General features: G+C 45.1%; 1 protein-coding gene across 3 annotated transcripts in view; it reads left to right on the plus strand.

Moving 5' to 3' along the window:
- Nucleotides 1–27102, plus strand: part of DEUP1 (deuterosome assembly protein 1) — a 100308-nt gene that overhangs the window by 68873 nt on the left and 4333 nt on the right. The gene's annotated exons all lie outside the window — the stretch shown is intronic.

The following is a 27102-nucleotide window of genomic DNA, read 5'->3' on the forward strand; positions in this document are numbered from 1 at the left end:
TCTTGAACAGAGACTCACAGACAGATGGAAGGATAGACTGGCAGATGCTCTCAAATATATAGTAGATTAAAAATCTGGTACAATAAGTTTAGCAATAAATCAGGACTATAATTATAATGTTAGGGTTGGGATATCTGCTCTTATACAAAAAAATGTCATTTTTGTTTGTCCACAGGAACTTCATTCTGTTCTAGGGTACCTAACTGAAGAGAACAGAGGCAATTTACAAGCCAATTAAGTACTAAACTTAATTTTCTTAGACATTTATATGAACTTTATTATCAAAATTTACACAACCATAACTTGTGTTTGTACTTCAATCTTCTTTGATAATATAATAGTAGAAACTATTTTGTTTGTTCTAAGCAATAAAAGTTGGCATTTCATCAGCTTTTTTGTCATCCTGAAGTCACAGAGATAGGTTAGTCAGGAACACATTTTTATGACTCCAGGGGATGCATAACCTGTACATCTTAGGTTGTTCAAATATGAGGGAAATTATGGTTTCATTAGTTATATATGTGTTTAGATATGTATATACACTAAACAACTATCCATTTGTTATGAGGACCCCGATCATAACTGAAATTTATATCTTCCACTATGTATTTTAGAAAGCTTGTGTGTCTGTCTGTCTGTGAGTCCGTTTAGTCAAGAACTCCTAAACCAGGGGTGGCCAACCCATTTAACAAAGAGAACCGAAACAGCGGCAGAAAAAATGCAAAGAGAATTGTCGAGGAGAAAAAAAAAAAGAACGTTGCCCCTTTAAGAGACAAGCTTAGGCTTTTTGGCCTTATAAGGCTCCTGTTGACAGCTGCCATCTTGGGTACTGTTTTGAATCGCCGCCCTGGTGAGCATGAGGGATCCTGAGGGCGGGGGTGATTTGGGGAGAGCGCAGGAGCGGCTTCACAAGCCGCACTTTTGGGGGAGAAAAGCCGCATGTGGCTCGCAAGTCACGGGTTGGCCACCCCTGTCCTAAACAGTAAAACTAGTATGCAGCTTCCTCTTATCATAACTTAAAGCAAGATAAGGGTTTGGTTGTGCCAAAACCATGGGATGTGCCTGGAATCCGATTGTTCCTCATCATCCAGAAAGGGAGGGGGTCTGATACCAGGGCTAGTTATACTCCAGAATGACCAAAGGGGGCAGCAAGTTCAGGGGGCAGTTATGCCCCAGATACATAGGGCAGCAAGCACCCCAGACCCAGGGAGCAGCCGCCAGCTGGGCAGTATGACTTCTGCCACCCCCCGTCAGCCCTGGGGAGCAGCCACCAGCTGGGCACACAGCCCCCACCACCATGACCAACCCCAGGAGCAACCCTGGTCACTTCCACCTCCTGCCCAGAACCCCCCCACACTCTGTGCCCTGATTCCTGCACACTCACACCCTGCCCTGAGCCCCCCATATCTCCCAAACCCCATCCCTGACTTCTGTACCCCCACATCCTCACCCTCTTCTGAGTCCCCACACCCAACCTCTTACCGTGACTCCTACACCCCCCACATATCTTCTCAGAATTCCCCACCCCCTGCTCTAACTCCTGCACCCCACCCTCTGCCCTGAGTCCCTACTCACCCTTCACCCTGACTCCTACATCCCCTAGACCTCCAGCCCCCTGCTCTGAGGCCCCACATCCCCAAGCCTCTGCCCTGGCTGCTGTACTCCCCACATTCCCAGACCTCTGTCCTGAAGGACCCAAGCAACACTGTAAATCTTCTAACCTATCTATAAATATATATAAAATACTGAAACATTGCTAAAGTGCAACAGTATGATTTAGTATGGCCCACCACTAGCAAATGAAGGAATTCAAAAGCTTAAATCTCCCTCTAACAATTCCTCACTGTGACATTTCTTCCCCCAAATTTTGAATTTCTGTGAAAAAAGCTTTTCAGAATATCCTGAATATTATTGAGTTCAGGCTACTTGGGACCCATACCTTTTATACCAAACAGTTTGCCCAACAAAAACGACAAAAACAAACACAACAACAACAACAACAACAAAACCTCCAAACCCATGCATATGGTGGTGGAGTGTCTACTTAGGGGTTACTTGGAGGTTACTGTGGTATTTCTACACAGCACTGTTATTTTGGAATAACTGACATTATTTCAAAATAACTGTTACCCCCAAAAATTCCCACTGGAGACCACCCAGGGTTACACTAGTATGGGTTTATTGTTTGAGGAATTAGCACTCCACTGTATGCACAACAAAAATAGAGCTGCCACCAAAGGTTTAAACTAAAGAGGGAACCAGCTATCTCTCTCACACACACACAAAGAAGAACACACACCCCTCCATTCATTCACTCATTCACACACATTCATTCCTGCCCTCAGGCACTTACACAGGCATATGGGTTGCAGAAGGAGCCATGGCATGTAGATTCGGGAGGGTCTGGTCTGCTCATCATGGCTGGGAAGCTGGTCATGAAAGAGAGGCTGTAGATGAGTGTTTCCCAATTGGTGCTCCTCAGAACCCTGGGGTTCCGCAAAGTGAAAGTAGGGGTTCTGCGAGGAGTCGGCACTCCCCCGCCCCCTCTACGAGCTTATTTTGTGCCTTTGCCTTTCTAATCTTGTCCCTGCATTCCTGTGTTGTTTGCCTATATTCATCCTTTGTAATTTGTCCTACTTTCCATTTTTTATATGACTCCTTTTTTATTTTTAGATCATGTAAGATCTCGTGCCTAAGCCAAGGCGGTCTTTTGCCATATTTTCTATCTTTCTGACGCAGTGGAATAGCTTGTTTTTGGGCCCTTAATAATGTCCCTTTGAAAAACTGCCAACTCTCCTCAGTTGTTTTTCCCCTCAGTCTTGATTCCCATGGGACCTTACCTATCAGCTCTCTGAGCTTACCAAAATCCACCTTCCTGAAATCCATTGTGTCTATTTTGCTGTTCTCCCTTCTATCCTTCCTTAGAATTGTGAACTCTATGATTTCATGATCGCTTTCACCCAAGCTGCCTTCCACTTTCAAATTCTCAACCAGTTCCTCCCTATTTGTTAGGATCAAATCTAGAACAGCTTCCCCCATGGTAGCTTTTTCAACCTTCTGAAATAAAAAGTTTTCTCCAATGTAGTCCAAGAACTTATTGGATAGTCTGTGCCCCGCTGCGTTATTTTCCCAACATATATCTGGATAGTTGAAGTCCCCCATCACAACCAAATCTTGGGCTTTGGATGATATTGTTAGTTGTTTAAAAAAAGCCTCATCCACTTCTTCCACCTGCGTAGGTGACCTGTAATAGACTCCAAGCATGACATCACCCTTGTTTTTAACCCCTTTTAGCCCAACCCAGAGACTCTCAACACTTCCGTCTCCTATGTCCATCTCCACCTCACTCCAAGTGTATTCATTTTTAATGTATAAGGCAACACCTCCTCCCTTTTTCCTTGTCTATCCTTCCTGAGCAAGCTGTACCCTTCTTTACAAACATTCGAATCATGTATTATCCCACTAAGTTTTTGTGATGCTAACAGTGTCATAATTGTAGTTATTTATTAGCATTTCCAGTTCTTCCTGCTTATTACCCATACTTCTCGCATTTGTAGATAGGCATCTAAGATACTGATTTGACCTTGCCTCCCAGTTTTGCCCTGACCCTCCTTTCTCTCTGCCATTATAGCCTACGCTCCCTCCTATTTCTGACCCATCTCCCTTCCTTGTCACAATCACATCAGCAATAAGAATAAGCAAAATCACTGCCCTGATGGCCGACCCACCATATATGCTCTTCTCTACAGATAACATTATTCTCAGATTCCATTCAAAGATTTTCCCAAAGATTATTTCCAATTTTCACCTGAATTAGCCCATTTATCTGCCCACCTACTACCTTAAGCCACATGCCTCCCTAAGGAGGCAGCACAGCATACATTCAATGGAAGAAGAACATGTCCAGTACTGCCAAGGGAACAGCCAATTCTGCACAGCACATATCCAGGTGGATAGCAAGTTGCATAAATACTTGCTTTAGATTCAGAAACAAGAAACTACCACAAGTGGTTGCCGCACACTCCACCCAAATGATGGCTGCATTTACCACCTTTCTACATAATGCCCTGCTAGCTGACATCTGCAGGGTGGCTACATGGTCCTCCACACATACTTTTGTACAACATTATGCATTACTGTGAGGACCAATACCTACCTTCTCCGTGGGTGACACAGTCCTTGCCTCTGCCCCACAGAGTAAGACTCCAAAGTCCCACCTCCACAACAGTGGTTCCTGCTTTTTACTCACCTGAGTGGAGCACCCACAGGGACATCACTCAAAGGAGAAAAGAAGTTACTCGCCCTGTGCAGTAATGATGATTTTTCAAGATGTGTGTCTCTGGGGGTGCTCCACTATGTTCCCTCTACTTTGGAGTCCATTACAGGATTTCTGGTAGAAAAGGAACAGAGGGACATTCATGCTGCACGTGCAGCTAATGGACAAAAACAGCATGAGATGGCTGCTGTGCATGCATGGCACGGGAAGGCATTACTAGGCTAAAAATCTCCCGTCGCCGGTGCAAGGAAGTACTGACAACTGAGTGGAGCGCCCACAGGGACACACATCTCAAAAAACCATCATTACTGCACAGAGTGATTAACTCCTTCATACTCAGTTTATATATTCCCTGCCTAAAGGATATTTATCACTTTAAGAATATAATTTTCAGTATAAACATACTATAACTCCTTACATATAATCCGTACATAGATTTTTCAAGGTGTGACACAGACTTTCAATATAGACATTACATGACACCTTTTGACAAACTCTTATTTAGAAACCGGACCCAGGGAATCCCTGTAAGCCTATGCAACCCTGTGCCCTTTATCAGTGGGCACCAGAGGGTTCCTGAGCCAGAGGCACATTTATATGAGCTATCTGGCTCCCTTCACATACATAATAACTCTTGTGGGATGTCAGGTTTTATTACTGTTACATCACCAGAAGTACCCATAGCCTTTTGCAGCCTGCAGAGCTCAAAAGGCCTCAGAAATTTTTTGCTGCATAACTTCCTTCATTACACAATGTCAGTTATGGAATTAAACTCTAGTTATGCATGGATAAGTTTCTTTATTGTCATATTAATAGTTTCCCATTAAATCCACAGAAATTACCTTTTATCTTACCTTTTTTCATTTCTCAATATCAGTTACCCCATTCAATACGTCTGAGTCAAATTGTTACCTCTTTCTTGATTACTGGAAAAATTTGATAAGAAATAATGTCCTAGAAACTTCCTAATAGTGTTTTGTATTATTTACAGAAAAAGTTGAATATAACATATTTTAATGGTTATTTTAAAACCTTGTTTGGTATTCTGCTGTATTATTTTGCTATTCATTTTTCAAAATAATACAGGTTTTATTAATATTGCCTGATAATACAGTGTGGTGATATACTAACCAACAGGAGAGGTAAACTGCTCTACAGGAGATTATCTTAATAAGCAGTTAGAACTACAACTCCTGCTGCAGAGCCTTGTGTCCTGCCAGTTTCATTTATTGTAAGTTTCATTAAATGCACTTTAATGACGTGTCTGATTTAGGTGCTCTTCAGTGACCTGATTTTAAAAGAAAGAGCATTTCAGATTACCTGAATAAATTATTATCAAGTTAAACTCTTTGCTCAGGGAAAATAATGAGAAATGCAAGGATATTGTGAATTCAGACTCAGAAAAAAGCATATTGTAGATACAGGTATAGTTCTCAACTCATTTTAGCCAGTGAAGAACATAAAAAGTATAATATTAAATTAAAAACTAAAAGAACATTAACTTAATTAAAAGATAAATAAGCTATTTATTAGCATATTTTATGTACTGTATCAAAGTAAAAATGAATGGAAAGATAAAAATTGTGATCACCAATTTGAAGAACATGTACAACAGCAAAATTCCATGAAGCAAAGATCTGAATAATTTGCAGCCACATATTATATAAGGTTTAGATTTTCAGAACCTGTATATTGAATCCTTTACCATGTCTCCTTTCTAAAAGTTATTCTGGTGCAATCTAATAATAAACATATTTAATTATCTTCTGATATTCTTCAGCCGAAAATTTCCTTTGCAAAGTGAATGTATTGTTGTGGCTATTTTTAAGCATAACATTTGCTATATCAGCTTCAGGGGGTAGCCAAGTTAGTCTGTACAGAAAAAACAACAAATGGTCTGGTAGCACTTTATAGACTAACAAAACATGTAGATGGTATCATGAGCTTTTGTGGGCACAGCCAACTTCTTCAGATGACCAGAGTTTTGAGTTTAGGATGCGCAGACCCAAAATAAATAGGAGAGAAGGGGCGGGGGGAAATGTGGGGGGGAAGGAGACAGTGAGCTAGAGGGAATCAGTAAGTATCTGAAGATTGGGTAGTTAAAATGAAGCAGATAAGAATCAAATGGTACGACTACACAGCAAAGTTATTTTAAAATAACAGCCGTTATTTTGAAATAACTTTACTAGCGTCTACACAACCAAACTATTTCAAAATTAATTCAAAATAGCAGAGGAAGATGGTAGGGTCTTAGAACCTGGACTCCAGTCCAAGCAGGGCTTGGGTGGCCCGTTTTCCTAGTTGTTAGACTGCCAGGCTCTCAGCACCCTGTTGGGCTGAGTAGTCTTAATCCTTAAGGGTGAATCGGTGGATCCATTCCCTCCCTCTCCTAGCTTAGGGCCTTGTGTATATCAGCCCCTGAAGTGGGGTCAGGGAGTTGATATCTCTTCTGGTGAGAGTCAGAACCTGCTGTCCTGGGATAATTCCTACAGGCCACTCCAATACTCTCCTTCGTCCCACAACAAGAAGTTGACATTCAGATGGGCTCTTCTAGTCCAGTGTTTAAGGTGGAAAGATAAGGGCTGGAGAGAGAAGTACTACCTCATGATTTGGGGGATCATATCCTCATGGCCATTGGAGAGGCGCATGGACAGTGACTAAAGTGAAGTGAGCACCCAGAAGATGATAGTTCATAGTCCACTTTACTGCTAATACCTTTTTCAATTACAAATTAAGTCTTGCCCCTTGGGAACAGCTTCCAGATAATGTACAGAATGCGGTATTTGACACCTACTATTTAGGATAAAACAGCTCCTCTGCCCATAACTAAAGCATTGGCATCTAGTAAGAAGTCCTTGGAAAAGTCAGGGCTGTTAAAGACAGGTTCTTGGCAGAACTGGGCTTTGGGGATTTGACAAGCCTCCAACGGGTCCTAAAATTCAGGTCATACTGTGCTTTTTTGCAAAGTAAACCTGAGCTAGGTGATCTCATCTTTGCCGAGGTGGCATTTAGCTGTGTTCAGCCTCAGACTGACCTGCTTGACAGATAGTAACACAGTTGTCATGTGTTTTAGATGGTCTGCCAGTCTTGACTATAGATCACAATGTTGTTTATCATGACTAGGCTCCTTCTTTGCCTCACTAGCTTGAGTGCTTTACCCTTTGGCAAGATAGGCCTTGGGGAAATCAACTTCTATCTGCCACACTGGGCAGTCAGTCTTTTCTCTAACAGGAAAAACTTAAACCACAACAAATAGTATAGTAGCACCTTAAAGACTAAAAAAACATGTAGATACTATCATGAGCTTTCGTGAGCACAACCCACTTCTTCAGATGACTGGAGTGTAGGAAGTCCAGATCCAAGAATAAATAAGGGGGGGGAGGGGAAAGGAAAAAAAATGGAGGAGAGGAAGAAAAAGGAGACAGTGTGTAGATAAGCCTCAGAGGGATAGCCGAGTTAGTCTGTAATAGGAAATACTTAAAAACAACAAATAGTCCAGTAGCGCCTTAAAGACTAAATAGTTACAAGAGGCTGATAAGAACCGTTAGATTGCACTTGGAAAGGAAGATGACCAATACTAGATTCTACACAGAGATCAAGAACCATTACCATCTTCATTGTTTGGTTGGTTGATAATGTGCGAGCCATATGATATCATGATTCATACCATTTGCATGAGAATTAAATTTGTGAACGAAGTTAAGTTTCAATCCTTCTCTGTATGTTTGGCTTGTGGAATTGGTCTGAAACAAATCAGTGACTTGGAGATCCATTAATGAGTGTCCAGGAAGATTAAAGTATTCTCCAACAGGTAGGAGCCGTGTGATCTATGCCATCAAATGCCAGCAATGCCCCACTGGAATGTATATTGGCCAAACTGAACAATCTCTATAGGAAAGAATTAATAGACACAAATCAGATATCGGAAAAGGCAACACACAATAACCTGTTGGAGAACACTTTTTTCCTTCTCCGCCTCCTCTCCCCCCTTCCCTTATTTATTCTTGGACCTGGACTTCCTACACTCCGGTCATCTGAAGAAGTGAATTGTGTCCACAAAAGCTCATGATACCATCTACATGTTTTGTTAGTCTTTAAGGTGCTTCTAGACTATTTGTTGTTTTTTAAGTTTTTCCTGTTACAGACTAACTCGGCTACCCCTCTGAAGCTTTTCCTCTAACATGCACTCCGGCTTGTTTTGTTTCTCCTATTGGGAAGAAGCACAGCCTCTCCTTCCAGAGATGCATATTCCTGTGCTGCCACTAGTCTAGTAGCAGCTTGTCTCCTCTCCCCCACCCCCCACCCTTCAATCTTATCTCGACAGGGAATTGCTTTAAGAAGGTTTCAGACCTTAATTGGATTCAGCTGATCCTAATTGACCTGCCGTAATTCCTTCTCATGGATCTTTAGCATTCTACAACTAGCATATGGGCCTTCTAATTCCCTCTGGCTGACCTGACTGTCACATTACAATGTGGCAGCATACTGACTACGGAGTTGGAGGCTTCCCTCCATTAGCCTTTGGAATGTTGCTGGGGCCTCATACAATCTGAAGGCCATTATCTGCAACTGAAGAGCCCAAATGTGATAAAAAAAAACTGTCTTTTATCTGAAGTCAGGCTTGAGGGAGATTGACCAACACTCTTTTGTTAAATCCAGAATGGTGATGTACTCTGCCTTCCTAAGCTAGTCAAGCAGTTCATCAACATGCGGCATCAGGTACACATCAGATTTTGATACTGTGTTGACTTTTTGGAAACTGATGCAAAATAGGCTTAAGGACCAGCATCATCAGACATAGGGACCAGCACTGCAGGGCTTTTCTGGTTAAAAATGATTCTTCTATCACTTCCCAATCTAGCATTGATTTGAGTTCTTACTTCATCATTTTGCTTAACTTCTGGGAACAGGTGTGAGGATTTTCCTTGATTTTACATCATGATTCAATCTGAATATTGAAGGTTATCAGGTGGGCTCTCTCTGGTTGGGCAGCAAATTTTGAGGAGAAGGCAGTAATCAATTTCTGAGCATGGATTCTCTATTCTGATATTAGACTGTTCTCAATCTTGACCAACTTCCAGCTCTCAGACCTTGGCAGCCTGCAGGCCTAATTTGAGTTCTGATGGGAAAGGATTTATTAGTAGATTTTCCTGGCTTTTCCATGGTTTTAAAAGGTCCACATAGTAGATTTGTTGTACCTTCTGCTTGTTGGGTTGTCTGATTTTTTAGTTCACCTGTCCTATGTGTCAGATCACTTCATATAGCTCCTGCCAGAGGGCTAGGAGCAGAGTCAAAGCTGGGTAATAATAAAAGTACCTGATCACTGGATTGAAACTTCCCGAGATGAGCCTATTTATTACACTCTCCTTAGTTCCTTTGGCACATAGGAGATTCTCCCTGGCAAATGAGCTTCAAGTTTCTTCTGTAGTTTCAAGATATATTGGACTATATTGTTAGCTCAAGCTGACTGTTCTTCTGACCAAATGAGGTCTAAAACCCCTCAGGGTTGCCATCCATATAACAACTCAAATGGTGGGAAGCCAGAGGAAGGGTAGGTAGCTTCTCACACTACAAACAAAAGAGGAGAAAGTAAATGGTTCCTATCTCAGACATCTATAAGGATGAACCTTTGAAGTATCTTTTAGTGTTTTGCTAAAGCACTCCACCAAACTGTCTGTTTGGAGATAGTATACGGACACCCTTAGGATCATGATTTTCAGTAAACAGTAAAGTTGCTTCATTTTCTGCGACAAAGTTTGTCCCTTGATCTGTTAAGATCTCCTGAAGCATCCCAACTCAAGTGAAGATTTTCAAAAGTTATGTTATGGCAACTGTTTTGGTGTTCATGGAGTGTAATAATACTGATTCCAGGCACCAGGTTGCATAGTCTACCACAACTAAAATAAACTAGTATCCTGTAGTGCTCTTCTTCAATGGCTGACTATGTTGATTCCAGTCCACACAAATGGTACACCCATAAGCAAGAGGTGAATAAAGAAGGCTTTCTCATTCAAGATACAGTGAGCTGACACTTCAGGCATAAAGCATAGAAATCCACCATGTCTTTGTAGACCCTCAAGCCAAAAATACCAGGCCAGAATCCAGGCGAGAGCCCTTTCAAAGTGCACAGCAAAGGGTATCGTGAGTCATTCACATACCTACCTTCCAGTAAAATCAGGGCACCAACAGCTGATTCCAAACTGTCTCAGTTTCTCAGGCTCTGTCTATGCAATAGAGATGGTCACCCTGAATCTCAAAATGATGGGGTTCGACAGACACCCTGTTCATTGTCCCCACCTCGGTGTATATGTTCAGCTTATTGTGTTGTCTGCCTGGGTCCCTTATCAAGTTGGGACAGAATCTGATCTTGCTGGACTGGCTCTGAAGAATAGGAATTCCCCTCAGCAGCAGGACTACTGTGGCAGGGCTAGCTGAACCCAAAGTTTTCTTTAATCTTTGCTGTGCCAGCTGGTAATTTCTCTATTTCAGCACAGGAACTTATACTGGAACTATCCCCCATGAATGAATCTAAGTCTTTTTTGGCCATCACTTTTGGCAGAGAATCCCACAGATATTGCATGAAAAAGTATTTCCTCTTGTTTGTATTAAACCTGCTGTCTTTTAATTTCATCAGAAGACCCGATTTTTTTGTATTGTGAGAAACAGGTGCACTGGAGTAATTTGTACAGAGAGGTGCTAAGAGCCACTGAACCAACTAAACCTTATATATGATGGAAACCATTTGAAGCCAGGGAGCGTGGGTGGCACCTCTAATACCTCTAAATCTAGCACTTATAATGGGAAAGGATTAATAGTACTTTTCTATTCACTTTTTACACACAATTCATGATTTTATTGACTTTGCTCCCCTCAATCAACTCTTTTCTATGCTGAACAGCACTAATCTTTTTAGTCTGTCCTTTTATGGAAACCATTCCATTGCCCTGATCATTTTGTGTCCCTTCTCTGAACTCTTTCGAGTTCCACTATGTTCTTTTTGAGATGAGAAGACCTGCACAGAGTATTCAAGGTGTGCACACACCATAAATGTATATAGTCACATAGGGTGCATCTTCAAAGCACCCTAAACTCAAAATAAGATACGGAATTTGTGCTATGCAAATTGCGTATCTTATTTTGAATCTATTTTAAAATAGCTTATTTTGAAATTTGGCATGTTTACACAGCACCAAATTTTGCAATAACGTGATATTTCAAGCCAACCCTTAAACTTTGACTTATGTAGATGTGGGGTAGCTATTTTGGGATACTTCCAGTATCCCAAAATAGCCGTGCAATGTAGACATACTCATAATATTTTAATACCTAGGCACCCAATGGGAGTGCGGCATTAAGCACTTCTAAAAATCTCACTAAACATCTGCATCTTTAGGAGCCAAACACACCTTTGAAATATGGCTTTTAGACACTTTTGAAGTGTTAGAAGCAATGGAAGAACACAGTGGGCATATAGACCTGTGGTTTTTATACTCCTACCATCTCAGAACAGAAATCTGAACAAATAGTGCTGAATAAAACAGAACTAATTCTAATTAACAATGTTAAGTACTTAGAAGGATAATCAATTTTGACATTATAGAATAGTTTTAGAACAGAATCATTCTTTGTGCCTCACTTTCACTAGAATTTCAAAATGCAAAGGAAATGGCCAATGGGTGACATGAGCAACTTCCGCCTGATAAGTTTGTAACTGAGGTCACTTCAGGTAGCACTCCAAGAAAGGGGGAGGAGGGAATCCTGAATTAGCTCCTGTTTATACCTCTGTGTTGGAGCAGTGCATTGTCAAGGTTAAAGGAGCCAGGAATTTGTAGTTGAACATGAAAGTAGAGAACATATTTGCATGAGCTGAGAGCTGCCAGGCTTCTGTGACAGATGAACATTTTCTGATTAGATCATGAAGCTACTCGGATATGCAGGCTTTTATCTGATAAATATTTTATCTGGTTTTCAAGAAGTAAAGGAGCTACATATTCCAGATTAAAGTCTAATTTACATAATCAGTTGCCATAAATGCATGTAAAATCTGCGTATTTGTGTTTACAAATTGTCCATGCAGATCAAATATGCAAATACCATATGTATTTTGTATGCACATTAACATACCAGACTTTTTGAAAATCAGGTCCATTGTATGCGTCTAATTCTGTATTCCCAAAGAAGGAACTACATCAACATTTTCACAGGTATCTACAGTTAAATTTTCAGTCTAAGATGTATGCAGATAAATCAGACAATTGTTGCTGGTTTATTTTGATGGTAGGACATGTTTTATTTTATTGTGCATATGACTGTGTTATTTTTCTTTTAATTTGCTGTTCTGTTTCCATGGTAATTATGGCATTGGGGAAAGGGCAAAAAGATATTTTTTATATAATAAAAATAGAAACATGCGGTCCTGTTAGTGAGATTCTTATTTTTAAGTAGTAATTTCCAGATGCCATGCTGTGTATTTTTGGTTTGGTTTGGGAGGTTTGTTTGTTTTTAGTATTTGCATTCATATTCTGGAAATGTTTGCATAATGGAAAAAAGAGCCTTCAATCAAGTGTGTTCTTTAAAACTTTCCACCATATTCTATATTTCCACCAGAACCCCAGGAAAGAGCTTGGTCAGTAGCTAAATGGGAAACCCTCAAAGAAATCCAGGATATTACAGAAGTAATATTAATGAATTAGGAGTGGCATTCTTCTCTGTGAACTTTTAACTAGTCTCGGAATGTGAAGGGCATTATGCTACTGTCTTTCAACTGAGACATAAAAACAAAGTATGACCATTTGTGGGAATTAAAGATCCCTTGGTTCTGTTTCTTTAGTGTCTGCTAGGTCTACACTACAGCTTTTTGCAGAGAGGGGGAAGCTACACAAAATGTGTTCTGCATTTTGCGTACCTTTTTCCAATTTTTTTTGGAAGAGGCTTTTCCAAAATTTGGCCCATCTACACAGGGCCAAATTTCAGAAAATCTCCCTCTTTCAGAAGATCCCTGCTTCCTTCTCGAATGAGGAAGACAGGGCTTCCAAAAGAGCGTGTTTGCACTTCTGCAAAAAAAAGCAGAAGAGCAAATGTATTTCCTGTATGTGGCGGAGTGTATACGTACCCAACTCATTAATCCTGACAAACTGTGGAGGGGCTTGATCTCAGGGATATCCCTAAGGGGGTGAGGAGCCTGAGCCAATCCACCACCACCCCAATCCCCAACCCACCCTCTCTCCCCCCTTTCCTCCACGCTCTGGCCCTTGTTCTGCCCCATTTCTTCATGTTCCCATTCTGCACCTTCCCTAAAACCCCAAACTCCTCTTCTCCTGATTGATGCCAGGAGCCCGTGAAGTGGGGGAAGCGGAGCCAGTTGCAGTGCCCTAAGGCCCATGCCATCTGTATCGCAAAGTGTGGGCCTCAGGATGACCACCCTAAGCCATCCAATGGATGGAAGAACTCTGCTTGATCCTGTATTATTGAAGTTACTAGGAATCTTGCAATTGCTTTTAGTGGGAATGGATCAAGCTACAAATTACAGTTTGAATTATTACATTTTGTTTGTGTAAATTTCCCTTGCAGTTTCAGTTGGATGTGGGTTACTTTGTGTCCACCATGATAATTAAATTATTCCTGTGCTGTATCTATTATATATTTGAGATAGTTTGTCTGTATTTGTGTCTGTCTGTTTGTTTATATGTTTGTTCAAGAGCTTCTCCTAGACAGTAAGAGCTAGGGTCACCAAATTCTGTATACAGCTTCCTCTTATCATAACTTAAAGCAAGGTAAGGGTTTGCTTGTGCCAGGAAAATGGGGTGTGCGTGGAATGGGATTGCTTCTAAAAAAAACCCATAGGCTAAATCTACATTGGCATGATTTTGTGCAAATACTCTTTAACACAAGTGTTTTTGCATTAGAGTATTTGCGTAAGAGAGCGTCTATATTGGTCCGGGACTCATCGTAAGAACGATGCGCTTTTGCGCAAAAGCGCATCTACATTGACAGGACGCTTTTGCACAAAAGCAGAAGTCCAGAACCATTTTGAAGAGGGCAAAAGGGCACCATCCCTTTCCGGGGATAGGGGCTGGAGCTCCTTTGAGACACGTGCTTAAAGGGATCTCCCCGGACAGCCGTTTCTCTCCTGCTATAAGCTTTAGGACCTCTTGCACGGACTGACAGCCGTAGCAGTTCTACTTGTGGTTGCCCTCTGCCTTGTTGGACACCACTGCCTTGTGCCTTAGTGCCATTAGCTATTTTTGGACCTCAGCTCTCTTTTTGTGCCACGGAGCCAGGGGTAGCTTTGTGACTGCTCTGGACCTTTCCAGTCATTTTGGAGTGCCTGCAGCTGCTGCTCCAGGCTGCTGCACTCCTCCTCCTGGACATCGAGGCGCAGGTCACTCTGGACTCCCTCACCAGGGAGGCCATGGCATACCTGTGGCATCCACACCCCACCATAAAGAGGCCCTTGTGGAGACTGGACACCAGTACCGTCTGGTGGGACCGGCTGGTCCTGGGGCAATGGGACGACCAGCAATGGCTCCGGAACTTTCGGATGCGAAAGCAGACGTTTCTGGAGCTATGTGCCTGGCTCGCCCCTGCGCTCCATAGAACCATCACCAGGCTGCGGGCACCCATCCCTGTCGACAAGAGGGTCACCATTGCAGTATGGAAGCTGGCCACCCTGGACAGCTACCGATCCGTGGCACACCAGTTCGGGGTTGGCAGATCGACCGTTGGTGCTGTCGTCATGCAGGTAAGTCCTGGGAGGGGACGGGGGGGGGGGGGGGGGCAGAGGCGGGTGCTGCACTCTATGCCCAGGGGCAGGCAAGACTCCAGGTTGGGCCAATGGGGAATGCCCTGTCACCCAGGGATTTGGGCCATCCCTCCCTTGCACAGGCCTGCTAGTGGAGGGGAAACCGTGGGGGGAAGGGGGCCCTGGGTGTGTGTGAGTGTGAGGGCAGAGGGCATCACGGGGGGGTGGGAAGCCCCCAAGGGAGCATGCACTCACCCTGCCTTATGTGATGCGTTCTCCTGTGTTTCTGTGCACCCTTCTGCAGGTTGTCCATGCCATCAACAACGTCCTGCTCCAGCGAGTCATCCGCCTGTGGGACGTGGAGGCTATGGTGGCCGGCTTCACTGCCCTGGGGTTCCCCAACTGCGGGGGAGCCCTGGATGCAACCCATATCCCTGTCCGTGCCCATTTTATAAACAGAAAGGGGTATTTCTCAATCGTACTCCAGGCCCTCGTGGACCACTGTGGCCGCTTCCTGGACATTTATGCGGGTTGGTCTGGCAGGGCACATGACTCCCACATCCTACGCAACTCCAGCCTGTTTGGGAATTTACTGTTGGTGACATGCCCATGCCCACATGTGTTGTGGGGGACGCAGCCTACCCCCTGCTGCCCTGGTTAATGCGGCCCTACACGGGACTGACAGACCACAACCAGGCACGGTTCAACAACTGCCTCAACCGGGCCCGCAACCAAGTCGAGTGCGCTTTCAGCCGTCTGAAAGCCCGGTTTCAGTGTTTGCTCACCCGTCTACAGATGGGTGAGCGGAATGTCCCCGAGGTAGTGGCCGCGTGCTGTGTGCTCCACAACATCGTGGAGCGGAGCGGGGAGGCCTTCCTCCTGGCATGGATGGCAGGCGAGGGCCAGGCCTTTCAACAGCCCTGCACAGCTGCCGTCCGCCAGGCTCACCGTGATGGTGTGCGCATCCGGGAGGCCCTGACAGAGATGGTCTCCCAGGCCCCACAGTAGGGTCACCTCTGTCTCCCTTTACATCTCCCTCCCTTCCCCTCCCCTCCCCTCTCCTCCCAATAAACAACCAACAGTTTTTTTGGGAACACAACATTACATTTGGAACTTTTTATTTACAATTTTGGATGGGGGAGATGTAGGGTGGGAGGGGGAGGAGGCTCTTAATTGGGAGGGGGGAGCTACTGCTGAGAGGGGTGGCCCCAGCAACTGCTTCTGCGGGGGCGGACCTGCACATGGGGGTCAGGCCGCGTCGGGGCAGGCAGCACGGGGAGGTGGGCAGGAGGAGCAGGAGCAAGAGGGGGCATTGCGGGAGCAGGAGGTACAGGAGCAGGAGTGGGCATTGCGGGAGCAGGAGGGATAGGAGCAGGAGGGGGCACGGGCATTGCTATGGGAGGGATGGCAGGTGCATGGGGCAATGCTAAGCCATAATGAATGGCATGGCCAATGTGTGCGGAGAGGGCAGAGATGGCATCTGCCATGAGCACACAATGGGCCTGGAAGGGGCCCCAGGCCGGCTGGCGCCTCTGCAGCTCCGCCTCCACCCGGCACGTGATGGCTGCCTCCACGTGCTCAATGGCCTGCACGTGCCGCCGAATCAATTGGTCCCCCGCTCCTGCTTGGTCCTGCTGCAAGGAACAGAAGAAAGGATGGATCAGTCAGGCAGCCCGGCCACTGTCCCCACACCCCATGCCCTCCACCCCTGAGCCCAAGTGATACCACAGTAGTGTGGCTTGGGCCCACTCGGTTACCCCCCTTCTCCCGTGTTGTATGTTTGCATACAGGATCGCCTCTGGAGTAGGAATCTCCTCCATGTATTGTAACCACCAGTCTGTGTCCTGGCCCCTTTGGGGGTGGGAGGGCACATGTTGTGTTAACCTGTGGAACTCCCTGCTAGTGGAGGCTGTGAGGCTTTGGGCTAATCAGTGGTGGGTTCCGCTGGAGGGTTCTGCTGCTCTCCTGCTCCGCCTCGTCCTCTGACCCACTAGGCAGCTGTGTCCCTCCTCCACCTCACTGGGCCTGGTAACAGGGGGCGCCTGCAGGCGTCCACCAGCACTGAGGGTCCGTGGGGTGGTGGCGCCTGGCCCAGGATGGCGTGGAGCTGTTGGTAGTGGGGTCAGGTGTCGGCTCCTGCCCCCTGGCCCTCACTGGCCCAGACATAGCCCAGGCACAGCTCTTTGACCTTAGCCCTGACCTGTTCCAGGGTCCGGGCTGGATGACCCTGGTCAGGGAGTGCCTGGGCCATGCGGCAGAAAATGTCCGCGTTGCACCAATGGGACCATGGGTCATGGAGGGCCTCTTCCTTGGCCCAGAGGTCCAGGAGAGCCTCGAACTCCCCTGCGGACCAGGAAGGGGCACAGTGCTTTGTGCCCCTTGGGGCCTCCTGCGCTGGGGGTGCGGGTTGTCCCTCCCTGGAGCAGCCATCCTCGGTGGTCTGGTGGCTGTTGCAGGGAGCAGAGCCGCGTGGCAGAGGTCTGGGCAGAGGTGGTAAAGCTGCTTCTGCCTCGTGGCCTCTGCAGGTTGCGTCTGCCTTTAAGGGGGCTTGGGTTACCAGGAAGTCCGGAGCTGCCTGCAGGTATGGAGTGTCCAAGCGGCCACAAGGTCTTTTTTCCGTTTAGACTGCTTTTGCGCAAAATGTCTTGGCTGCCTGTCTACACTGGCCTTTTGCGCAAGAACAGTTGTGCAAGACGGCTTCTTCCTGAGCGGGAACGTCAGAGTATTTGCGCAAGAAGCACTGATTTCATATATTAGAACGTCAGTGTTCTTGCACAAGAACTCGCGGCCAGTATAGACAGGCAAGAAGTTTTTGCACAAAAGCGGCCGCTTTTGCGCAAAATCTTGCCAATGTAGACACAGCCATACAGAATCACCAGGCAGGCAACCCCTTCTCCCTATTTGCGACTGCCCCAACCTTGAGCCTCCCACTCCTTAGGCACCCTTTAAGAAGCTGGGGAGGAGAGGAGGGCAGGCTGAAGCTTCTACTCCTCCTACCCCCAAAATTTATACTAGAACATTGCTGGCTGTTCCCTTTCATGAGGAAACGAGGGGAAAGTGCACAGTTTGCTGCCTTCCTCACTCTGGCTGGGGAAGGTAAGGGGCAGACCTTCCCCAGCTCTGAGACATATACCTCTCCCTCAGCTGAGCCTGTAGGAGCTACAGCAGTTATGGAGGGGCACTTCTCACAAGCTGCTGCAGTGAGAGAGGTTTGGGGTAGTTCTCTCTCCCTGGGGAAGCCTGCACACTGAAACTCTCATTCTCAGCCCCACTACAGAGCAATGATTTAAATAAAGCTCGTACATTTTCATTTTATTTTCCAAAAGCCAAAAATTACTTGACTTAAGAACCCAAGGAATGCTGGGTAAATCTTCTAGTGTTTATATATTAATGATTCTATCCTAGGCCAAATGGTAATAAAAATACAAAGTAAAATGCAACAATTTAATACATGGTTAACCTGCATCTTTTGAGAATTTGACTAGCCTATATAAACAAATGGTCATGTTTTCACACATTTTCATATGTTTTCATATATTTAATCTTGTATTAAAATTATAACTCTGTTTTTACATCTTATGATAGATTGACTTGGCAGAAATTTAACTTCAAAATGATCAAACATGAATATGTAAAGCAATGGTTCTCAAACTGTGGGTCAGGATCCCAAGTGGATCATGAGCCTGTTGTAATGAGGTCACCAGGGCTCTCTTAGGCTATGTCTATACTGCTTCCTTCTTGCGCAAAAGCCTATGCAAATGAAGCACAGATTAGCATATTGACATGCTTTATTTACATAATTAATTAGGGGCCGTTTTTCGCAAGAGGCTTTTGCACAAAAAGGAGTTGTGTAGACAGGTCCTTTTTGCACAAAAACCCCCTCTTGCGCAAGAGCTGTTCTTCCTCATTTTTTCAGGCAGTATAGACATAGCCTTAGATTTTCTGGGGTCTGGGCTGAAGATGAAGCCCGAGTCCCAACTCTGAGGCTGAAGCCAAAGCTCGAGCCCCACTATCTGGAGCCAAGGCCAATGCTTGAGAGCTATACTCATACATGGCAAGGCTCAGCTTACAGGTTCCTGCCTGAGTATGAAGCTCTTGGACTTTACTCACCCTGTCCTCCCTCAGAGCAGCTGGGGTTGGGTGGTCTTACACTTTAGTCCTTCCTCATAAGGTCATGTAGTAATTATGGTGGTCCAAAGGGGGTCACAGTGCAATGAAGTTTGAGACCCCAATCTAAAGTTAAGCTACAAAATCCTAAAAAATTTAGGTGGTCTGTTTCTCAAAGATAATGAGCAGCACAGGTCGATTGACTTCAGTAGAGACTGGGTTTGCAAAGCATCTTTGGACAAATTAGCCATCTATATTTAGGTATATAAATGTTTTTTTGTTTTTACTCTCTAAAAATATCATAACTGCAGACATGCAGGTTTGAAAATGTTGGCCTTTGTGAAGTCAATTTCAATATAAATCAGTAATAACTATTATTAAATACATAAATAATCAGGTTTGAAAAAAAACATATCAAAGAGACCTTTGCTGAGAGCTTTTAGTGGAAATTACTTTTAAAAAGGTCAAAACACAAAATGAGCAATTCCATATTGTTATTATTCATGCCAGCTCTGTTTACCATGGCAGCTTCTTCACTGTGGCCTTAATCTAACAGTGGACTAAATGGGTTTAAAAATGGTGGGATGGGGAAGATTTATTCTGTGTCCAAAAGAGCAAACTGTATCTATTCAATGTGAGGTATGGAGTAAAGTGGAAAAATCTGCTAAAGAAAGAGTAAATATGAAATGGCTCTGCAAATATGTCCCATCATGGAATGGATAACATTACAGCATCCCAGGTGCTCTAGACTTGAGTATAATGTTATGCTTATTTTAATCCCTGCTTCATTTAATTAAAGAAAATATTCATCTTTACCTCTTTGAGGTGACCTCTACATATTCCCACTTGTTGGATCCTCCCCACCCTCTCTATTCCAGCACCAGTCAACTTCTGTTTTAAAAGTGTCTAGTATTACTGTGTAGACATCCCTTCATAGTACAAAAATTAGATTATTCAAGGACTATGTGGTTTTTAACTGTCTCAATTCTTTCCTTTCTGCACATAGTTATGGGAACTGGCACTTTCACTCCATGCCTACATATTATTTTTAAAGACAATTTCCCTTGTACTGGAAACTGTTGAGATATTTTGAACACTTGTCAGATTTTACCACAAAATGTGTTTGTATTTCAGTGACAGATAACATAATCATTGTCAAATGTTCTATACTTGTATATTATATTAGTAAAATGCTTTGGGATCCTTTGGGCTTTAAGTTGGTATACAAATTAAAGATTGATAAAGTCTTTATTTAAAATAGGTATTGAGTTTACCTACAAAAGCAGAATCCTGCTTTGTAATAAGGTCAGACTTTAATATAATGGAAACTTTTACCACCACAAAAAGTATTCTAACAGAAAAATTGTTATATAAGAAAAAATGAGTTTATCAGATTTTTCTCTTTTTCATACTTTGGTACATTTTAGAAATAAGAATGGAATTTTATGGAAATTTATAGAAAACTGGAATTTTTTCTAATTAAGAAAGCATGTGTGTATAAGTAAAAAGAAATCAGAAATGCATGCTATTTCTCAATATGGTTTTAGCATTTGCTGATACAGCTACCAGGAGGAGAATTTGTTACTAATGTGTAGCAAGTAGTTTTTCTTCGGGTGATTGCCCATGTGCCTCTCCCCAAGCCAGGCAGCTCCGTGTGTGGAGCTCTGAGCCCCTGGCTAGGCGGGGCTCATTAAGTAGCTGCAGGGCCATGCTACCGTGCAGCTTAGAGGAAACCTTGCTCATGTTCATGGCCAGTTGCAACACCCTAATCTGGAGTCCTTCCACTTCATGGTGTGGAAACTCTGTGAATAATTCAGCTTGAACTATAGTGCCTGGACTCAATCTGGGAAGTCCTTTTGAGTAGCCTAAAACCCTCCACTCAAGCAACATATCTGGTGAAGTGGAAGCACTTTTTGTTTTGGTCCCACCAAAAAGGTATTCCCCCACAGTAATCCCCCATTTTCACTGTCCTCAACTATCTCCTTTACGTAAAACAGCAAGGTCTTGCCATTTCATCCAGCAGATTCCACCTAGCAGCCATCTCAGTCTTCCACAAAGGGAAAGGGAGTTAGGTCCATATTTGGAAACTTCATTGTGGGGTGTTTCTTAAAGGCTTGGACAGACTATACCCTCGGGTGAAAGACTAGGTCCCTCAGTGCAATTTGAACCTGACCCTCTTTAAGCTCTTGGGATTTGCATTTGAGCTCCTAGTGACTTGCTTCTTATCCCACCTTTCCTGGAAGGTAGCCTTCCTGGAAGCCATAATCTCGGCTGGACTGGTCTCCATGCTTTGAGCCCTCACCTCTGAACACAATTTTCTATAGGGACACGGTGCAACTACGCTTTCATCCTGTATTCCATCCTAAGGTGGTCTCTCATTTCCATATAAATATCTTTTTGCCAGTTTTCTTCCCAAAACCTCATGTCAACAATAAGGAGTGGGTACTCCACTCCCTGGATATCAGGCACACCCTAGCTTTCTGTACTGAATGCACAAAGCCATTTCACCAATCAACACAGCTTTTTATTGCAATAACGGAGAGAATAAGGGCCTCCCTATGTTGGCCCAGTGCCTGTCACTGTGGATCACATCCCGCATCAGGATATGTTATGACCTGGCCAAGATTCCAGCCCTGGCTTTGATGGCCCACTCCATGAGAACACAGGCTTCCTCAGCAGCATTCCTTGTGCAAGTTTCTATGCAGCACATATATAGGGGTGCAACATGATCATCAGTTCACACCTTCACATCTCACTATACCATAACTCAGCAGGCCACAGACAATGCAGCATCCTATAGGTCAGTTCTGCAGTCAGCAACCAGGTGAACTCCAACTCTCCTCTAAGGAAACTGCTGGTGACTCACCTATTGGAATGCACATGAACTCGAAGAAGAAAAGACTGTGATCTAACTCACATAAGTGTTTTCTTCAAGATGTATTATAGAATCACACAGTTGGAACAGACCTCAGGAGGTCATCAAGTCCAGCCCCTTGCCCAAGGCAGGACCAATCCCAACTAAATCAACCGAGTCAGAGCTTTGTCAAGCTGAGACTTAAAAACCTCTAGGGATGGAGATTCCACCACCTCCCTAGGTAACCCATTCCAGTACTTTACCACCCTCCTACTAAAATAGTTTTTCCTAATATCCAACCTAGACCTCCCCCACTGTAACTTGGGCCCATTGCAACTTGTTCTGCCATCCGTCCCTACTGAGAACAGCCTCTCTCTATCCCCTTTGGAACCTCCCTTCAGGAAGTTGAAGGCTGCTATCAAATCCCCCCTCACTCTTCTCTTCTGCAGACTAAACAAAACCAAATCCCTCAGTCTCTCCTCATGGGTAATGTGCTCCAGCCCCCTAATCGTTTTGGTTGCCCTCCGCTGGACCCTCTCCAATGTGTCCACATCCTTTCTATAGTGAGGGGCCCAGAACTGGACACAATACTCCAGATGTGGCCTCACCAGAGCCCAATAAAGGGGAATAATCACTTCTCTAGATCTGCTGGCAATGCTCCTCCTAATGCAATCTAATATGCCATTCGCCTTCTTGGCTACAAGGGCACACTGTTGACTCATATCCACCTTCTTATCCACTGTAATCCACAGGTCCTATTCTGCAGAACTGCTACTTAGCCATTCAGTCCCCAGCTTGTAACAATGCTTGGGATTCTTCCGTCCCAAGTGCAGGACTCTACACTTGTCCTTGTTGAATCTCATCAGATTTCTTTTGGCCCAATCCTCTAATCTGTCTAGGTAACTCTGGACCCTATCCCTGCCCTCTAGCATATCTACCTCTCCCCCTAGCTTAGTGTCATCTGCAAACTTGCTGAGAGTGCAATCCATCCCCTCATCCAGGTCATTAATAAAGATGTTGAACAAAATCGGTCCAAGAACAGATTCTTGGTGCACTCCGCTAGAAACCGACTGCCAACCTGACATCGAGCCATTAATCGCTACCCGTTGGGCCTGACAGTCTAGCCAGCTTTCTATCCATTGTACAATCCATTTATCCAATCCATAGTTCCTTAACTTGCTGGCAAGAATATTGTTGGAGACCATATCAAAAGCTTTGCTAAAGTCAACATATATCACATCCACTGACTTTCCCATGTCCCTCAAGCCAGTTACCTTATTATGGAAGCTAATCAGATTGGTCAGGCACAACTTGCCATTGGTGAATCCATGTTGATTATTCCTGATCACTTTCCCCTCTTCCAAGAGCTTCAAAATGGATTCCTTGAGGATCCCCTCCATGATTTTTCTGGGGACTGAGGTAAGGCTGACTGGTCTGTAGTTCCCTGGATTGTCCTTCTTCCCTTTTTTAAAGATGGGCAATGTATTTGCCTTTTTCCAATCATCCAGGATCTCTCCCGATCTCCACAAGTTTTCAAAGATAATGGCCAAAGGCTCTAAAATGACATTTGCCAACTCCCTCAGTACCCTCGGTTGCATTAAATCCGGACCCATGGATTTGTGTATGTCTAGCTTTTGAAAATAGTTCCTAACCTGATCTTTTTCCACCCACCTCTTTCCCATAGTGTGTTGCCTAGTGCAGTAGTCTGGGAGCTGACTTTGTCTGTGAAGACAAAGGCAAAGAAAGCACTGAGTAATTCAGCTTTTCACACATCATCTGTCACTAGGTTACATCCCTCATCCAGTAAGGGCTCCACACTGTCTCTGATCACCCTCTTATTGCTAACATGCCTGTAGAAACCTTTCTTGTTACCCTTCATATCTCTTACTAGCTGCAATTCCAATTGTGCTTTCACCTTCCTGATAACTCCCCTGAATTCTCGAGCAATATATTTATACTCCTCCCTAGTCATCTGTCCAACTTTCCACTTCTTGTAAGCTTCCTTTTTTTGTTTAAGCTCATCAAGGATTTCCCCAGTAAGCCAATCTGGTCACCTACCATATTTGCTTTTCTTACTGCATATCGGGATGGTTTCTTCCTGTGCCTTTAATAAGGCTTCTTTAAAATACTGCCAGCTCACCTGGACTCCTTTCCCCTTCATGTTAGCGTCCCAGGGAATCCTGCCCATCATCTACCATCTCATGATCACTGCTTCCCAGGTTGTCACCCACCTCTATTTCCCCTACTAGTTCCTCCCTGTTTGTAAGCAGCAGGTCAAGGTACGGAAGGCCCCTGGTCAGTTCCTTCAGTACTTGTACCAAAAAGTTATCCTCAACATTCTCCAAAAACTTCCTGGATTGTCTGTGTACTGCTGTATTGGTCTCCCAACAGACGTCAGGGTGATTAAAGTCCCCCATGAGAACCAGGGCCTGTGATCTGGAAGCTTCTCTCAGTTGTCTGAAGAAAGCCTCGTCTACCTCATCTACCTGATATAGCAGACTCCGACCACAACATCACCCCTGTTGATTCCACCTCTAAACTTAACCCATAGACTCTCAACAGGCTTTTCTTCTTCTAGTGGTTGCTCATGTCCATTCGAAGTAGGTGTGCGCACTGCGTGCACCGCGTCTTCCGGAGCGTTTTCCCTAGCGGTACCCGTAGCACCGGCAGGGCACCCCCTGGAGTGCATAAGTACCCCTGCCGGCGCTGCCCCACCTCAGTTCCTTCTTACCACCGTGACGGTCATTGGAGCGTCTCTATTTCTCTTAGTCTCTTAGTTAGTTAATAGTTCCCGTTCTCACATTTGTCTATAAATAGTTCTTGTAGTTAGATAGTTAGGTTCTTTGTTTTGTTCCTTCCCCCTTGGGAGTAAGGAATGCCAGGGCCACAAGGCTTCAAGACGTGCGCTGACTGCGGGAAGTTTATGCCCAGGGGCGACCCACACGACAGTTGCCTTAATTGTTTGGGTGAGGCCCATCTGGCAATTGCCTGTAAGATCTGTAAGTCCTTTAAGCCCCGTACGAAAAAAGAAAGGGTTTCCCGCCTGAAGCTTCTCCTCATGGAGACAGCACTTCAACCAGTGCCGCCGGAGCAACCTGCGGTGCGCAGCGCACCGGCTTCCACGTGGGAGGCTCCACACCGGCACCGTGCGTTGGCGTCGAGGTCTCGGCACCAGCCTTACTCACCTCCATCCAAGAGGGTGAAGAAGTCCCGCGGAAGGTCCCCTTCAAAGAAGTCAACTTCGGTTGGGCACCGCGGCGCGGGCTCACCAGTGCATGTATCTCCTCCGGCGCACCGTTGGAGCCGAGGAGGCCTCGATAGTTCTGGTTGCTTGCCTTCACACCACCCGTCCACGCCGGATACGTTTCAAGTGGTGCAGGACCTTATTAGCCTCACAACCTCCCCTCCATCGTCGGTTGACTCAGAAGGGTCGAGGTCACCCTCGTCGGAGGCTCAGCTGGCTACGACTTTGCCCCCGCATGGCCCAGGTTGGCATGCTAAGGTGGCTTATGTGTCGGGACCACCCCATGTGGGGTCAGTACTGATCGCTACTACGGCACCCTTATCGACGCCGAGTCATCAGTCTCAGGTAGCTTCGAGCCGTGCTCGAACTTCGCTGCAGCTGAGCTCCTTGCCAGCCCCCCGCCTGGCAGTACCGGTGCCGTATCTCCGTAGCCATGTGACGTCCACTCAGACACCTCTCTCCTCCATGGCGGACACCCAAGAGCCGGCGTCCGTCTCCGTGCCTTCATCTGTACTGGCATCGACGTAGTGGTCTCTTCCGGCACCGGGCCTGAGCACCCGGTGCCGCAGCCAATGGCAGCAACTCAACCAGCACCGAGCCTAAGCACCTCGGTGCCACAACTGCTGGCATCTCAACCAGCACCGGGCCTCGGTGCCCCAGTGCCACAAGTGCTGGCGACAACTCGACCGGCACCGGGGCTCAGCACCCCAGTACCGCAACTGCTGGCATCTCAACCGGCATCAGGCCTGGGCACCCCGGTGCCGCGATTGCTGGCGACTCAGCCGGAACCGGGCCTGGGCACCCCGGTGCTGCAACTGCTGTCAAGCAGCAGGTCAAGGTGCGGAAGGCCCCTGGTCAGTTCCTTCAGTACTTGTACCAAAAAGTTATCCCCAACATTCTCCAAAAACTTCCTGGATTGTCTGTGTACTGCTGTATTGGTCTCCCAACAGATGTCAGGGTGATTAAAGTCCCCCATGAGAACCAGGGCCTGTGATCTGGAAACTTCTCTCAGTTGTCTGAAGAAAGCCTTGTCTACCTCATCCACCTGATCTGGTGGTCTGTAGCAGACCCCAACCACAACATCACCCCTGTTGATTCCACCTCTAAACTTAACCCATAGACTCTCAACAGGCTTTTCTCCCACTATATACTGGAGCTCTGAGCAATCATACTGCTCTCTTACATAAAGTGCAACTTCTTCTCCTTTTTTCCCCTGCCTGTTCTTCCTGAACAGTTTATACCCTTCCATAACAGTGCTCCAGTCATGTGAGTCATCCCACCAAGTCTCCGTTATTCCAATCAAATCATAATTCTTTGACTGAGCCAGAGCTTCTAATTCTTCCTGTTTGTTTCCCAGGCTTCTTGCATTTGTGTACAAACACCTTATATAACCAGTTGATGGCCCCACCTTTTCCATTTGAACCAGGGGATCTCCTTTGTTGCTCATTCCTCCTTGTGTTTCTTCCCGGTATCTGACTTCCGTGTTGCTCTTGTCCTTTCCTAATTCCATCCACCTACTGTCTGTCAAGAGTACTGCAACAAGAAGGAACTGAAGGGGCAGCAGGGTAGCAGTGTTCTATATACTCTGCCATGAAGGCACCACTGTAAAGGGCCCCGCAGCCAACCCAATGGGTACAGCTAAGGAAAAGCTTTCCACAGATTGTGCATACAACATCATCACTCACTTATTGGAAAGGACATGAGCAATGCATCTTGAAGAACAGTAGTTATGAGAACTAGGAAGCATTTTATTTCTTTTCACATTCAATAGTTAATTACAAGAGCTCTTACTTGACTGAGCTTCAGGTGGATAAAAAAATATGATTTCACACTGTCAATAGGGCCCAAAGATTATGGCGCACCATATTATTGTACTTTAA

The sequence above is a fragment of the Pelodiscus sinensis genome, chromosome 1 (assembly GCF_049634645.1).
Source record: "Pelodiscus sinensis isolate JC-2024 chromosome 1, ASM4963464v1, whole genome shotgun sequence".
NCBI classification, from domain to species: domain Eukaryota; kingdom Metazoa; phylum Chordata; order Testudines; family Trionychidae; genus Pelodiscus; species Pelodiscus sinensis.